Source organism: Lissotriton vulgaris, chromosome 11, assembly GCF_964263255.1.
Source record: "Lissotriton vulgaris chromosome 11, aLisVul1.2, whole genome shotgun sequence".
NCBI classification, from domain to species: Eukaryota; Metazoa; Chordata; class Amphibia; order Caudata; family Salamandridae; genus Lissotriton; species Lissotriton vulgaris.
The window spans coordinates 1,858,737-1,874,746 of record NC_141699.1 but is presented as its reverse complement, the minus strand read 5'-3'; positions in this window follow the sequence as shown (position 1 = coordinate 1,874,746).

The window sequence follows — 16,010 nt, the reverse complement described above, 5'->3', positions numbered from 1 at the left end:
CCAGTGGGGTGACGCTCTTCCACCATGGAGGAGCAGCCACCCCGGTGGAAACATGGTCATATATGGGACCAGCTGGGATATGGTGATATTGATGGACAGGAGTTCAGCAGGCAGCCTCCCTACCCTCCCCTAAGCTATTGCAGTGTTGTGATTGGTCAGGACGGCCCCCAGACAGGCACCTATGGGGAGACCATTTTTCCATGTAGGCTGCATACAGCCTACATGTAGAAAGGGCAGAGTGCGCATGACTGGTTTGGTCGGCCCCAGAGGGCGGACCAAACAATCAGCGCCCTCAGCAGTGGGCAAGCCACTCCTCCCTTGCCCTCGAGCAGACCCACCCAACTGCTGCCCCCAACCAAACCCTTCTGCTTTCTCGCAGTGCAAAAAGCAGGAACATAAAATGGTAGAAAATGTATATGTAAATGTATTTGAGCTTATATAGCGCACAGCTACCCACAAAGGGTTTCCCGGCGCTTGCTTAGGGAACCCGTCCTGGTATTCCCCTGTGAGATAACCCCGGCAGGGTATCCACAAGGTGAAAGCCAGGCATCCCGCCGCGAGGGGCCGTTGTGGAGATTAAGCAAGCTATTGCCCAGAGTCGCAGAGTGTGAACCCGTGAGTCGAGAAGGCACCGGAGCGAGAATTATCGAGTCCGTGGAATTTTTGAGCCCAAGACCCGCCGAGGCGGGGAATTGAACCCTGGTCCAGGGCCGATCTCAGCTTCCGGGTCTGCCGCCTCTAACCCCTGAGCCACACTTCTCCACTAGTTATTCCCACTTTATGTTTCTTCTACTCGCACTGCGAGAAAGCAGTGGGGCGGCGCTCCTCCGCCCTAGTGGAGGTGCCGCCCCTGATGTTCGCCCCTCTACATCATGTACATCCAGCAAATCTCCCTGAGTTATTACAACTAAAGTACTCTGGAGCAGATTTATGTTAACTGGCGCATCCCCAGGGATGCGCCAGTTAACATGCGCCACAGTGCGCCACAGCTCCGCCAGCCATGGTGCGCCGCATTTATAATGCGGCGCATCATGGTGCAAAAACGGCACAGATGCGTGACGCATCTGTGCCGGAAATGTGGTGCATTGCTGGAGTTGCGTCGCAAGCGCGACGCAGCTCCAGCAAGGCTCGGGGGTGCCCCATTTTAACAATGCTGCGTCAAGACCTACGCCTGCTTCAAGCAGGCGCAGGCTTTTGACCCAGCATTGGCTTAAAAGTGACTGAGTGAAATCTCATAGATTTCACTCAGCCACTTTTGCGAGGCGCACCTGCCCCGGAACGCCTACCCTGCGCCAGAACGCCCACAAGCGGCGCAGGGCTTTACAACGTGACGCATCTGCCTAGATGCGTCACGTTGTAAATCGTTCGTAGGGATGCGCCACGTTTACGCCGCCTTGCGTGACGCAACAGCGGCGTAAACGTGGCGCAAGGGCCTCATAAATCTGCCCCTCTGTGTCAGTTGTGAAGCACTCATGTGCCCAAGGGCAAAGCTCATGCTCTGTGAAACTGCCAAAAATAAAATGTAGATTCTACCTGTCACCCATGTGCTAATCTCCTCTTCCAAGAGTTAAGGACAAAGCATTAACCTTTAATGTCAGAAAGAAACTGAATTGCCCTGTCTGAAAATCCTGACTCCCCTTCCTGCTTGACCAAATTGTGTGATCTTAGGCAACACTTTATTTCACAGACTCGACTTTTTGCTCATTGTTGCACATCAGAGCACCTTCATACATGTGAGTGCAGACTGTGCGTCATACATAACCTTTCTTGTGTTTGATTTAAAAAAAACTACAATGCTGCTCTGTGTGTAATAACACTCCAGGTCACACGTCGAATACACAAGTTTGTAAATAGCTTTGTCATCAGAGCGGGGACCGAGATGTTTCTCTGTTTCTGTTTAAAAATGTCAAACCTATCACTTTTAATAAATACTTCTACAATCAGAGATAAAATCTAATGCACTAAGGTGAACACTTCCTTTTATTAAAAATGCTTTTTTGACTTTTGAAGTCACCTGATCATATTCTAACATAATGTTTGCTGCATGATCAACATGAAAGACATATTAAGACTCAGCTGGTACGGGGAAACAACGTTTACAACGCAACCATTACATCGCACTACACTTACAACGCAGGCATTACATTGCAACATCCTTTACAGGCAGGCATTACAACACATACCATTACAACGCATGACACTACATCGCATGTCACTACAACGCAGGCATTACAATGCATAACATTACAACTCATACCATTGGAGTTAGAATAGTAATTTTTAGCCCCTACACTATCCAACACTTTCCCATACTGTTGCACCCCCTGGAGTTAGAATAGTAATTTTTACCCCTATACTATCCAATACTTACCTAAAATGCAATTTAATGGTATGCGTTGTAAAGATAGTATGCAATGTAATGGAAGGCGTTGTAAAGGTAGTTTTTTAAAATGCAGTGTAGTGTCATGCCATGTAATGGAATGCGTTGTAGTGGATGTTGCGATGTAAAAACTGGGTTGTAAGTGCATGCGTTGTAAATGTATGCGTGGTAACATCATACATTCGCTGGTGCGTGGGCTCTTAGAGCCGGCGCCGACCCTTGGCTCGGCTCTGGCTCGGTGCTCACTAAACCTACTCACAGACACACAAAGTCAGATTTAAACATTCTCAGCAAGTGACCCTGCTTTGCAATGAAAAATGGTGGGACAAAATAATGTGTGTTCAGGGTCTGTTTTTCTGTGTCCCCTCATGATACATTCCGCAGCTGTAGTGGTGCAGCACAAGGGGGGCATGACAAAAAGAAGTTTGTTGCAGGCCCCATCTGCCCCTCCCTCTCTAGAGCGGGGAGGGGCTGATGCTGCGCTGGATGCAGCATGTTATTTATTTTATTTATTTATTTAAAGAGTTTTATATAGCGCTGGCTAGACCCGAAGGTATCAGAGTGCTTTATATGAGAATCAACAATGTAACAGAAAAAGATCCACAATTGCATAATACATCAATAAATAGGCAATACATTGGTAGAGGAGAGAAAGGAGAGAGAAAAGTAGTGGAGGGGGCAGGGGAGGTGAGAAAGGGAGGATATGGGAAGAGACAACAAGGAGAGACGAAAGGAAGTCTGTCTAAAGATGACTGGGTAGCTGACGACCAAGGAGGGAATCCACGGCCCATCTCCCCTATAGCTAAACCAGGAAGCTCCAGCGGGCATCAGACAAAATAGTTCAGTCTCAGTATATTGAGAGAGAAGAGAAGGAGAGACATAAATAGTGGGAGGATGCGTGAAGAGACGACAGGAGAGACGAAAGAAAGTTTGTCTAAAGACCGACTGGGTAGGTGACGTCCAAGGAGGGAATCCACAGCCCATCTCCCCTATAGCTAAACCAGGTAGCTCCATCGGGCATCAGACAAAATAGCTACATCGGTGAGGGCCACTGGAATTATGCAGCAAGAGAGGGCTAAATTATGTGTCAGGGTTAAATAAATTATGCAGTAAGAAAATGCAATTAATAGTATTACTACATTCTTTTCTACTTTGTACACTTGTTAACACTGTCTGGGCATTGGGTGCACCTCATTAGTACCAGTTTAACACCTAAATATAGCCATAAGCAACAGAAAGGTGACGAGTTAACCTTTGCAAAATGCCTTCCATTGGGTGACAACACATGTCGCTGCATTTTTATTAACCTTTCAACCATTTGAGCTAGAAACTGTTTTTTGTTAAAATCTGAAGATTATGCAGAAGATGATGGATTATGAGGCAAATGCGGCAAATCTATAATCATACAAAAATCACGGCACAATCACATAATTCCAGTGCCCCTGGTACACAGGAGTCATATGGCTGAGATACCCGCCACCCTCTCTCAACACAATCCCCAAGAATTGGGAAACCGGAAACAGTTCTTGAACTTTTGGAAGGCGGGAAGGGAGTTACCCTTCCCGGCCGTATTTATTAAAATATGAAACAAAAATAAAACATTAAAATAACAGTTTCATATTATGTACAATTTCATTTCCACATTACGATGTTTGGCTAACCTTAACAGATCTCTAATACAAAGGTTCTCCTAGCCGAACTAACATCCTACAAAACATTTGACTTGAAATTGTACATCCTAACGTTAAGGGCCAACGGCAAGTTCGTAACCGGTGTCAGATCCCTAAACCAGACATACCCCCCTCACTTGTGAGAGGAGCGACCGCACAGAGGCGTACCTCAAGTGCATCTACCAATTTCCCTTTGTACTTGACGGGGGCCCCAATAAACTCGACGCCATTTAACGGTCGTTCGAGGACTCGTGTGAGGTGTCTAAAAGGTAGCGTAAACCCCCTCCCGCACCCCACACAACTTACCCATCTGCCGTCGCAGATGTCCTGGCCCCGGGAAATTCCCCAGGAGGGGCCGTAGCCCCTCCTATCCAGGAAGGGGCCTTGACCACCTTTCCTTTCCTTCCGGCTGCCTCTCCTTAGACAGGACCGCCTCCCCGTTGAGGGGCCAATTGGCCACCTCCCCCGAGCGCTCCCATCCGTAATGGGTGACGCCCCCTCATAGGGATCTTCGAATTACTGCTCACCGATCATGACCTTACCGCCCGACCAAAATAAATACGACAATTCTACCTAAGTTACTAAGATTACAAAGTCAACATCACTTATTACCAAGCGTAAATACTGATCAATCCTTGTTCCAAATTACTTTATTTGAAAAACATACTGACAATAACCAATCTTTATTGCATCTTAAGAAATTTCACGACAATCATCACAACCTGTAAGAAAACAGAGAAAACAAAAAGATACTATATCAACTGTATTCACGACGAATTGCTGTCCTCAGGGGCTGGTGGGTGGGTCAAAATTGGCTCTTCGTTCCGTCTCGAGCTCACGTGCAGCGGGGAGGTGCAGCTTCAGAGCACAGGAACAAGAGGATGCTTTCTTGGCTTCCGCTCCTTTTATCCGTCTTCAGGGTGGGCGTAAACCCGCCCCCGCCTGCCTCCGAGGGCGTGGCCGGCCGCGTCGGTGTCTAGGCCAGCCCACTCTAGGGCGGGAAAAAGGCGCGCCCCGGCTACGCCACTTCGGGCATACCAGCCGAGACTCGCCTCCCGCCCAAGATGGCTTCCCGGGGGGATCGTGGTACTCTGCCATACGTTCGGGGGGACCGAATGGTCGCCCCTTTCCACTTTCAACACAGATCCATCCCCCACTCACACCTGAGATACTGGGGTCTGCACTCACCCAGCCTGCTCCTTGCTGGCATCATTCACTGAAGAAAGTTCAATTCATGTGCCTCTGTGCCTCAGAAACAAAGGAAGGGGAAAAATACATTTCAAAAGGAGTTAAGAACCTTTTGACGGTGAAGAGATCAGACCCGGGGCCTCTCCTCCCCCATCTCACTAGGGATGGACCAGGTATTGATCTGCTGCATCCCACAGCTGACGGCCCAGCCTAGATTCTCTTTTGAATTAAATGGTGCCAGCATCTCTCTCCTTTGCTGTTGCTTTGAGAAAAGGAGGTCAGTGGACTTTGTTGCCTTTCTGCTGCAGGAGTGATGGAGGGAAATCAGAACCACAGACCTCTCAAGTTGTCCCATATTTAGAGCTTCCTAATCGAAAGTCCCCCCCATCTCCCTTAAAAGAACTACAGAGTATTCTCTCGTGCCCCTATACCCATAATTAGGTATAGCATGGTACAATTTTTAGATACATTGGTTAAAAAGCAGGGGCTTTGCAAGCAGTGCAAATAATCTGCATAAGCAATTTAAAATAACAACTAATGTAAAATAATTAATATCGTTTTCAAAACGTACAAACCATCTTCTACCACCTTTCCCTTCTACTTCCTTTCATTTTTCTATCCTGCATTTTCCAAATAGCCGCAGAAATGAGGGTCGTGTCATAGGTGATGGAATGACGTCATATGATTAATTAAATAACAGCCTTAGCAATGAATGCCCTCTTGCACCAAGGACATAACATTATTAATAAATGCCCTTACAGGAGCACAGAGGAACATTCAAATGTCAGCTTTACACATACATTATAGAGGCGCTGATTTTGTTCCTCAAACGTCAGTGTTTAAGGTTCTAAAAACATCTTGTTTTGCTTGAAATACCAGGTTTTTTTTGGCACCTAAATTCTTTTTTTCTCAAACACCAACTTGATCATTAATAAAAAAAACACACACACACAAACTGTGTTCTCAAATACTACATTTAACTTTTAACAAATCTCTTGTTTTATTCTCACACATCAGCTTACCACTTTTCTGTAAATAAATACAAGTACACTTGAATACCAGCTTCCATTATTCGTATATAAGCTAATTGCTCTGCAAATATCGAACGGCCATTTTCTAAATAGCAGGTTGCATTTTTGTAACAACCACCCCGTCCCCAAATTAAAGCTTGTAATTCTTTTTAAAAATGCTGACATTTTGTATCGAAATATAAGATTTTAATTCGAAATATAAGGCTTTAATTTTACAAAATACACCAGTTTTGTCTCCAGGCATCATCTTCTTGCTGTTATGAATCACTTATATAAACTACTCCCCCCACATAGACAGATACTCCCAGACTGTCCATCACTTGCAAGACATGCCAATCAAGTGCCAGAGATAACCAACAGATGTCAAAAGACACAAACTAGTTGTGAAGGATAGGAAGAAAAAGCCAACAATCTGTATTTAGTTTAGGGGGTGGCCCGCTGATACCCAGGAGGTCCACCAGCATCTGGCTGCCTTCAAACGCTATAGATAGCAGCCAGATATCAATATTTTAAGGCCTCCTACCAGATTCTGGGAGTGTTAGCCAGATGCCTGATGTGTCCACCAGATGTCAAGGTAGATCACCAGGTTAGTGGTGACCTTCTTGCTCTGGAGGTGCCTGACAAATACCAGGGATGCCCAGAAGAAGCCAGGGATGAGCATGGTGCCCATCAAACCCACTATAAATAATGAGCTGTTTTCAAAAGCTGGTGCCATTATAAACCCTCTTTTTCCAGAGATGCCTACCAGAAGCCAGGAATTAGTGTCAGGTACATATTTTAGAAGCTTGCGAAGGTAGGGCGTGGACTTACAGAGCATGGAGCAGGCAATGAAGTCCAACGTACCCCCCAGCCAAAACTTTCACGGATTATCCTGAAGCCAAGAATGGAATAAAGGCATCTCTAAATTTTGCAAAGCAGCAGAACCAAATTGCAACAGCTGGATGCCTCAAACTGCAGGGTAATCCAGAAAAGTAATGTCTTTTGGTTGAAACTCTTGTTCAGGAGAATAATATCCTTGCAAAACTTACCATATAAATAAATCAATTTTGTATTTCTTAAAAAAAAAACCTCATTGGGAGTACATGAACTTTCCTAATGCCATAGTCTCTAATCTGTAACCATGACTTCATTTCTCCTATGAAGTCCTTAAACACTTGATGTGCGGTATGATGCTGTTAGCCGCATATGTCGGCTAGTACTGAGCCTGTCAATCCTATACGCAACTATGGGGTTGAATCTTTCTTCCAGCCAAACTACTCTGAATGTCTATAAAGACCTTTAATGTAGTTTACACATAGTTAACAACAACCCATTAAAATCAAAGTCTTCATTTAAACTTTTAGGAATGACATTGGGAAGTTTGTTAATCCAAAAAGCATCCTTCATTAATAAAACCATGTTTAAATTAGAGACTGGTTTTAATACATTAAACCATCAATAGTTTGAAATTTCATTTGTTAAGTGTACTGGCATGGCGTGCCTTTGTTGATTTGTGTGCAATGAAAGAGGATAATGGGGTGAAGTGATGTGTCATTGTGTATGCATGGGCTGAGTGGGCATGCTGTAGAATCTTGGGTGTGGATGCTGTGAGAATTTGATGCTGCTTGACATGTTGTGGCCTGTCTGCTGGGTGAATCACGCCATTTGATTACAGATGGAGAGAAGATGGAGAACCAACCGGAGGTACCAGGTGGTGGCTGTAACCCAAGGGCCGAACATGAAATAAATATCTTGCCTCCTACCTGAATGGCTCCTGACTCTTGTGTGAAAATCCTGCTATCCAACCACATCAATAAGGTTTATGTCTTAATTCCAAATAATCCTTAACAAGAGACAGTGGGTAAAGAACCATTCTTTTCACAAGACCAACTGATCACCTGCAAATATGGGAAATTCATCCAAGAAAATAAATATTATCTATATCGACACCTTAGACACCGAAATTGTTTCTACACTAGTAGCATGATTCATATCAGCATGTCATTTTGGCACCACGAAAACATTATATTTAATATATTGGAATGTTTCGAGAGGTGCCATCAATCAAGACAAATCATATCGGAAAAGATGTTCCTCATTCAATGCTTGAGCCAAATCTTTAAACACTATCTGTACCACCTCACCCAAGACACTCATATGCTATGGACATTGCTACTGGTCTTCTTCACTACCAAGGATTCACAGTAATTGTGACCACAGCAGCGCTGCATACTTTAATGGCTACCTTCATTCCTTCAAAATCTGTTTATACAAAGCCCTAACCTCCAATTTCATTCAATATATTCCCTGAACTACGGTTTTCCAGTTGAAGCCATTTTGGGTAGATGGTCTGTATTCATCTCCAATTTCAGGAACAATGATTATCTATTTCTGAGGTACTGACTTTGGTATTCTATTCAATATCATCCTCAAAGTGATGGACAATCTGAACACTCAAATGAAACAGTATTTATTGTTTACTACACCAACAAGAACAAGACTTTTATGGGTAAGCTCTTCGCTCCAATGGGATTTTCATACGAAAACACATTGCATGCAGCTAGAATAAGCCCATCTTTCTGCAGATCTTTAATCTTTCATCCTCATGCTGCTATGCTGCTCTTAAAGTTTCTTTTGGAATCAGAATCAGATAGATAGAGAGTCCGAACACCCAAACCCTGCATGGCACTCTCAAACCGTTGGTTTAATCTTTTTCTTCACTTCGGCCCATCCTAATGATGACATGGATTGAGGGAGCTCTTGAGGAAGAGAGAGCTGTTAGAAAACGAAGCTCGCATAAACAGAGCCTAGAATTCCTCCGCTCCACTCCATCTCCTAGTTCCCACATACTCAGACAGCTTTCTCATAGGGAACACCCTCATCTTTTCTCATACATGGTATGTATTGTTAATGGTACCTATTTAGCGCACAAATACCACTGGTCTCTTGGCGCTTACCTGAAGGCTATGATAATTTGTTACTCCCAAGTTTGTTGAAATAGGAAAGTTTACAAACTTTCCAGAGGGGAAGGAGGGCAATCTCTTTCCTCAAACTCTCCACACCTGAGGTATCAATACCAAAAATGCCCTGCGCTCATGGTTGCTTTACTAAAATGTGGGACGGTCAGCAGGTACGCCTCAGAAGACTGTAGGAAATGGCTGCGCACATAGTGCCTTAAACGTTCTTTGATGTAAACTGGCACAGTGCCATACTGTGCCCTGTGCGCAATACACAGGCCCTTAAACTTGACCCTCTAGTTAACTGGCAACTAATGGAGATACTGAAGCGTCGGAGTGACATGCATACATCTCGTTAGCTGAAGTATCAATCTTGCTGTATCATTCATTGTCACCTGGAGCTCGCCCAGCAACTGCTTGGGAAGGCCGATCTACAGGCCATTTCCATAGTCCAACTGTGACAATATAATTGCCAACGCCACTGTCCGCATAGTTGAAAAGGAAAGAATTGGAAGCAGTTTCCGGAGCTGTCTCCATAGACTTACGTAGCTCCTGCATACCACCGCCATTTGCTAGGGTCCAGCTTAATGCCAAGGCTTTTAACTAATAGAACAGTGCACGGGGGGCCTAGCTCCAGTGGCCAGAAACAGTCAGTCCAGGGAGTCCCATTCCTGGTGATTGCCAGCACTTCTGTCTTGTCTGGTTTGAGCTTCAAAAAGTTAGCTGTCATCCAGTTCAGGGTGAACTGCAAGATGTTCTGCACATTCGACCGACACTGCGCAGAGCTCTCAATCTGCAATGGGTATCATCGGCATAGTTGAACAATTGGCAGTCCAACTGCACTATTGCTGTAATCAGCGGCTGTATATAGATTTTAAACAGCAATGGGGATAGCACAGATCCCTGGAGGATAACGCCCTTGCCCTAGAGACATTACCACCCATATGATATCTATGTAAGCAATCACTCAAAAACAATGAAATCCACAGAAGAGCGGACCCTGTAATCCAGCAAGCCACTAACTGCTGCAATCGCAGTTGATGATTGACCATATCGAACGCTGCCGACAGATCTAACAAAATCAGCAATAAAGATTTCTTCTCATCTGCTGCCAACCCGAGTTTATCCAGTTCAGAGAGTATCACCAAATCTGTACTATGGTGGGCACGACATCCTGATTGGCGAGGATGAAGCAATTGCCGATCATCCACAAATTTAGTAAGGATCTTAGCCACATGCAGTTCCAGAATCTTTGCTGGAAATGGCAGCAGGGATACTGGGTGATCGTTCTTTAAGTAATTTGGGCACGCCCCCACCTTCTTCAGCAGAGGGCTTACCAAAGTTCTCTTAAATCTAGATGGAACTTTACCGATCACCAAAGAGGCATTTGGAAGAGCCAGAAGCTCACCCCCCATAACTGGGATGGCTGCTTTAAACACCTAGGGCGAGCAGGGACCCTCCGGTGAGCCAGATTTGACTGCAGCCAGTAAAGAGGCTAATGCCTCCACATCCAATCGTGGAGTTCCCTGATAGGGAGGTACGTCTACCGGCAACAGTGAGCAGGAACACAACAGAGTGTTCCTTATCACATTCGGAATGTCCCTGATCTTGTCCATAAAAAAGTACTGCGCCAGGTTGCAATCATCTGGGTCTGCCACTGATACATTATCTTTGATCTGGCTTAAGTCTTTAAGCACCTTAAAGATCTCCGTTTGTGAGTCCTTGGCCTCAGCAATCTGTATTTCATAAAAGGCTGCCTTAGCTGCAAAGATAGCTCTTTTATTGGGGTCCAACCCAGTTTAGTAGCTTCTGAAAGCATTCGGCTCACAGTGCTTAAGCCATCTCCTCTCACACTGACAAAGCCTCCGCTTCCCCTCCCGTAATGAGAGGTTGTACCAGGGAGCACACGTGGCCGTATCCCTTACTCTTTCTCTCTGTGCCGGTGCCACCTTACCTAAGGTGTCCTGAGTCCAATTCATGAACCACGTACTTTCCTGTTCCACATCCTCCCATTTATTTGAGACCCTTAGGGAGTCCAACAAATAGACCAACTGCGTACTGTACGCCAGACTGGCGGACAGAGTGCCTGCTGAGCTGGCAGAGAAATAACCTTAGTCTGATAGTGGTCTGACCAGCGCAGGGTTCAATCGATGCTAACCTGGCTGTCTGCTGAGTGGACCACACCAGGTCCAGCGTATGACCCTTATCACAAGTCTGTCGCTCAACTAATTGGTCTAAACCCAACATTTCCATCCCTTCACTGGACATAACAGGAGGGGGGGGGAGGACCCTTGCGATGGCGTCCCACCAATAATTGAGATCCCCAAACACTACTACCTGATTATATCTGGGGCTCACAGCACTCATCTGTTCCAAAAATAATTGATTGAACAGGGGTGACACGTGGGGTGGGCGGTAAATGACCACAATAACCATAGAGCTGGATTTCACTTTTACAGCCACTATTTCTGTAGTGAATCATCTCTAGACCACCAATGCAACCCCTCCGCCTCTCTTACCCTTACAGAAGATGAAACTCCGGAGGCAGAGCCACCACTATATCCGGTTCCGACTCTGCCTCCAACCATTTTTCAGTCAGTACCAATAAATCCAACTCCTCATCCTGCAGGAGTGAGAAGATTCACAGGTTATGTTTGTGTCAATGAACTTTTATTTAGCAGCACCTCTCTTAGCTCCCCATCCGGAAGAGGGTTTTTAGTAAAGTTGCTTTGCTGCTCTTGCCCCCACCCTACTACCTTCTGACATGACTCCTGCCAATCTGGACCACCTCCCTGCACCTCTACACTGGTGTAAACCTGGATTAACTCCACAGAAGGGTTCCTTAGTCCTTCTACTCTTAACCTTTCCACCACCCTGATAGGTAGCGGATGGACAGCCCCCACCTCCCGCACCTCCCTCAGTTCCATATCGGTACACGTAAAAGGTTGGCATGGGGACCTGGCCTCTAGTCCCGTTTGGGCGCGGATAGGCGCAGATAAGCTTGCCTTTGGCATGCTTTGGTGCGCGCGCCCACTCAGTCTGCCTAAATTGGCCCTCCCACCAAATTCACCAATCAGCTCTGCTCAAGCAGCAGCTGACGCCAAAACCTAAGCCTCTCTCTGGCACCCAATCAAACAAGCATTGGAAATGCAATAGGTCTCGCAGCATTAGAGTTAGTGCTTTTAGAATTGTTTATGGGTTTTTTTGTAAATCTTTAGCATTTTTGTTTCCTGTAGCCAATGCTAAAGAATTAAAAAAAAAAGCCATAAACATTTCTAAAAGCTCTAACTCAAATGCTCCGAGACCTATTGCACTGTGTGAGGGTGAGGGGTTGAGGGTGAGTGAGGGTGAGTGAGGGTGAGGGTGAGGGTGGGTGAGGGTGAGTGAGGGGTTGAGGGTGAGTGAGGGTGAGGGGTTGAGGGTGAGTGAGAGTGAGGGTGAGTGAGGGTGAGTGAGGGTGAGTGAGGGTGAGAGTGAGTGAGGGTGAGGGTGAGTGAGGGTGAGTGAGGGTGAGTGAGGGTGAGTGAGGGTGAGGGTGAGGGTGGGTGAGGGTGAGTGAGGGTGAGGGTGAGTGAGGGTGAGTGAGGGTGGGTGAGGGTGAGTGAGGGTGAGTGAGGGTGAGGGGTTGATGTTGAGGGGTTGAGGGTGAGAGGGTGAGTGAGGGGTTGAGGGTGAGTGAGGGTGAGGGTGAGTTAGGGTGAGGGGTTGAGGGTGAGTGAGGGTGAGGGGTTGAGGGTGAGTGAGGGTGAGGGGTTGAGGGTGGGTGAGGGGTTGAGGGTGAGTGAGGTGAGGGGTTGAGGGTGAGTGAGGGTGAGGGTGAGTGAGGGTGAGTGAGGGTGAGTGAGGTTGAGGGTGAGTGAGGGTGAGTGAGGGTGAGTGAGGGTGAGGGGGAGTGAGGGGGAGTGAGGTGAGGGGTTGAGGGTGAGTGAGGGTGAGTGAAGGTGAGTGAGGGTGAGTGAGGGTGAGTGAGGTGAGGGGTTGAGGGTGAGTGAGGGTGAGTGAGGGTGAGTGAGGGTGAGTGAGGTGAGGGGTTGAGGGTGAGTGAGGGTGAGTGAGGGTGAGTGAGGGTGAGTGAGGGGTTGAGGGGTCCCCTTTAGGGTTGATAGCTTGTGTTGATATTTATTTTCTGTAATTAGAGTCATGTTTTTGTCCCAACGGGGGACCCACTTAGGCTGATGAATTTTATCTCCCTCCTTTTAACGAGGCAATGTTTATCATAATTCAAAGGATTTTAAACTTTAAACAATATCTGGGCTCCTGGAGACGTTCCACGTGGTGTTAAATAAACTATTTCCCTTGGCATCTATTAAAGAGTCACAGACCGAAAGTAGAAATTGTTTTTTTTGGTCTTACAGCTGAAATGTAGTCGCTTTCTTAGTGAAAGACCTTGTACAGGCACGTTTTTGAAATAGGTTTCATTAAATCCAACATTAGCTTCGTTTTGAAAAAAGGCGAAGGAAGACTTCTGAGTCCGCTGTCTTTCATGGTGTCTTTTACTGTAGTGATCGCAGACACAAACACGTTCTCAAGGTCACTTCTGACACGTCACTTCCAGGCGCTCTGCAGGATGCAGGCCAGTTGGGGATGGACTGTGGCCCCAAGCAACGCTGTAGGAGAGAGAAACACAAATAAAGTTCAGCTCCCGAAGCTTTACCTCTTTCGGTACCATTAGGACTTCTCTTAATCACAGGCGGTGACTTCGAACTCATCCCGGTGCGTACAGAAGACGGAGGGCACTTTTCTATGTGCACACTTGTGAAAATACACTTTGTGAGCGAGCCGCGATCCCTGCACAAGAAAAGATTCAGCCATTGAAGGCGAGACAATATCACCACAACTCCCTTCTATTCTAGCGCCTATAAATTAGATATATCCATCACCGCTATAGTACTTTTTATACCGTGCTCTTAGAGTTCGGGGGGGGGGGGGTTCTGTTGGTTGTTTACCATAAAAGGGAAAGATGTCCCCAAGCAGCCCGGAAAGGCGCTATGCAGATAACACAAACAAGGGCCCATAAAGTCGGGAAATGGCTTTCCAGTGAGAGCAAATGGCGTTTGCAGAGCCAAAGGTTTACAACGCGGGATAGGTGAACACAACACGCCATGTGTAGAAGTTCCTTTTATTGTTGCTTTATTGTCCAAAGCAGTTTAAATCTGACATTTACGAAGAAACGATAAATAGGAAAGCGAAGGTTTATTAAAGACATTTTATGAAGTAGTGGGGTTCCGCTCCAGACATTGCGGGATACTTCTTGAAAATGCGAGTTATTCAAGTATGTAAAAAGAAAGTTGTAAGTTTTTTATTTTTTTTAAGTGTCTACAGTGATCTAGGGATTTTGACTGGAGCGCTCTCTTGAGACAGAGTTTCCCTTGCTCACTTTTCAGGACAACAAGGTTTGTCACCTTGGCTTTGATGGGATTAACGTGGAATTGATCCTGAGCTGCTTGTATTCGTGTTTTGTTTTCTTGATTGTTTCGCTGTAAGGCATCGTGCTTTCCCTCAAGGCTGCCATTCCTAGTAACAGCGTGCTTCTGTCTTTTTGGCCTCGAGAGTTTATCTTCGGTGCTTTGAAACAAAAGTGTGCTTTCAGTGGGACAAACAAAACAGTGCTTTTTTAATGCAAACATATCACGGGATATAACGAGAAAAATCGTAAGACGCGTAGTTATAAAATATATTATTTCTCACACGAGTTCTTAAAGGAAAACTTGTACTTGTAAAGGTGACATTGACAGCGAACTAAAATAATCATTCTAGTTACTGAAAATAGCAGTTTTTTAAATGTTTTTTTAAAATAAAACTTAAGAACAGAAAACAAACTATACATAAAAGCGGATAATGTTTTAGTAAATGTGAGAACAAATTGACCACAACATTCGATTTTAGCGCGAGGACTTCGCTCCAAAGGCAAGAGTAAATGAAGTTAAAAGACACCACAAAGCCTGTAACCTCGAGGCTGTTACCGCTTTGTGCTGCACATCTGGGCTCCGTTTTCCACTGACATAGAAGCAACTAAACAGATTTTGCATGTAACGGGGATCATACTCCAATGCGAGTACAATAAAGTTGAAGGGGATATTGAGTAAACCCCAGCACATTTTCAATAATTACATATGAAAACAAGCCTAACTTGCGGGACAATAAATGTAAATACGACGAACAGTGATCTTTAAGTGAAACGATCGTTCTCTCCAAATGACTTTATTCGCTATCTGGGAAATAGTTTCATATTCTTTCTCTTTCTCGTAAGTAATCCTCGACGTAGATTACAGCACAGCGAGGAAGGAAACGTTAGAGGGACCACTCAAATCAGCCCAATCCATTATTTTGTATAGTGCTATGCACATGTTAGACTCGGAAAGTGTCGACCGTGAGCCCTGCTTAAACCAGCAGCCACTTGCTTTTAAAGGAGAGCGAGGCAAAAAATATCGACGCCAAGAAATGAAGATATTTTACCAAAAGTGCGGGGCTTCGTCTTACAATAGAACACAACTCCACAACATTAGCGAAACAAGTTAATTAAGGGTGGAGGGAAGAGAGGGGAGGGGGGAGGAGAAATGCGACACGGCGGGAAGGGGAAGGGGCGGAACGGGGGCGGAGAGGGGAGAGGTGCGAGTAAAATAAACAAAAAAAAAGAAGCCGGAGGGAAGAGAGGGGAGGGGGGAGGAGAAATGCGACACGGCGGGAAGGGGAGGGGGCGGAACGGGTCAAATAAACAACAAGCTGGAGGGAAGAGAGGGGAGGGGGGAGGAGAAGTGCGACAGGGGAAATGCGAGACGGCGGGAAGACGGACATGCACGCGCCC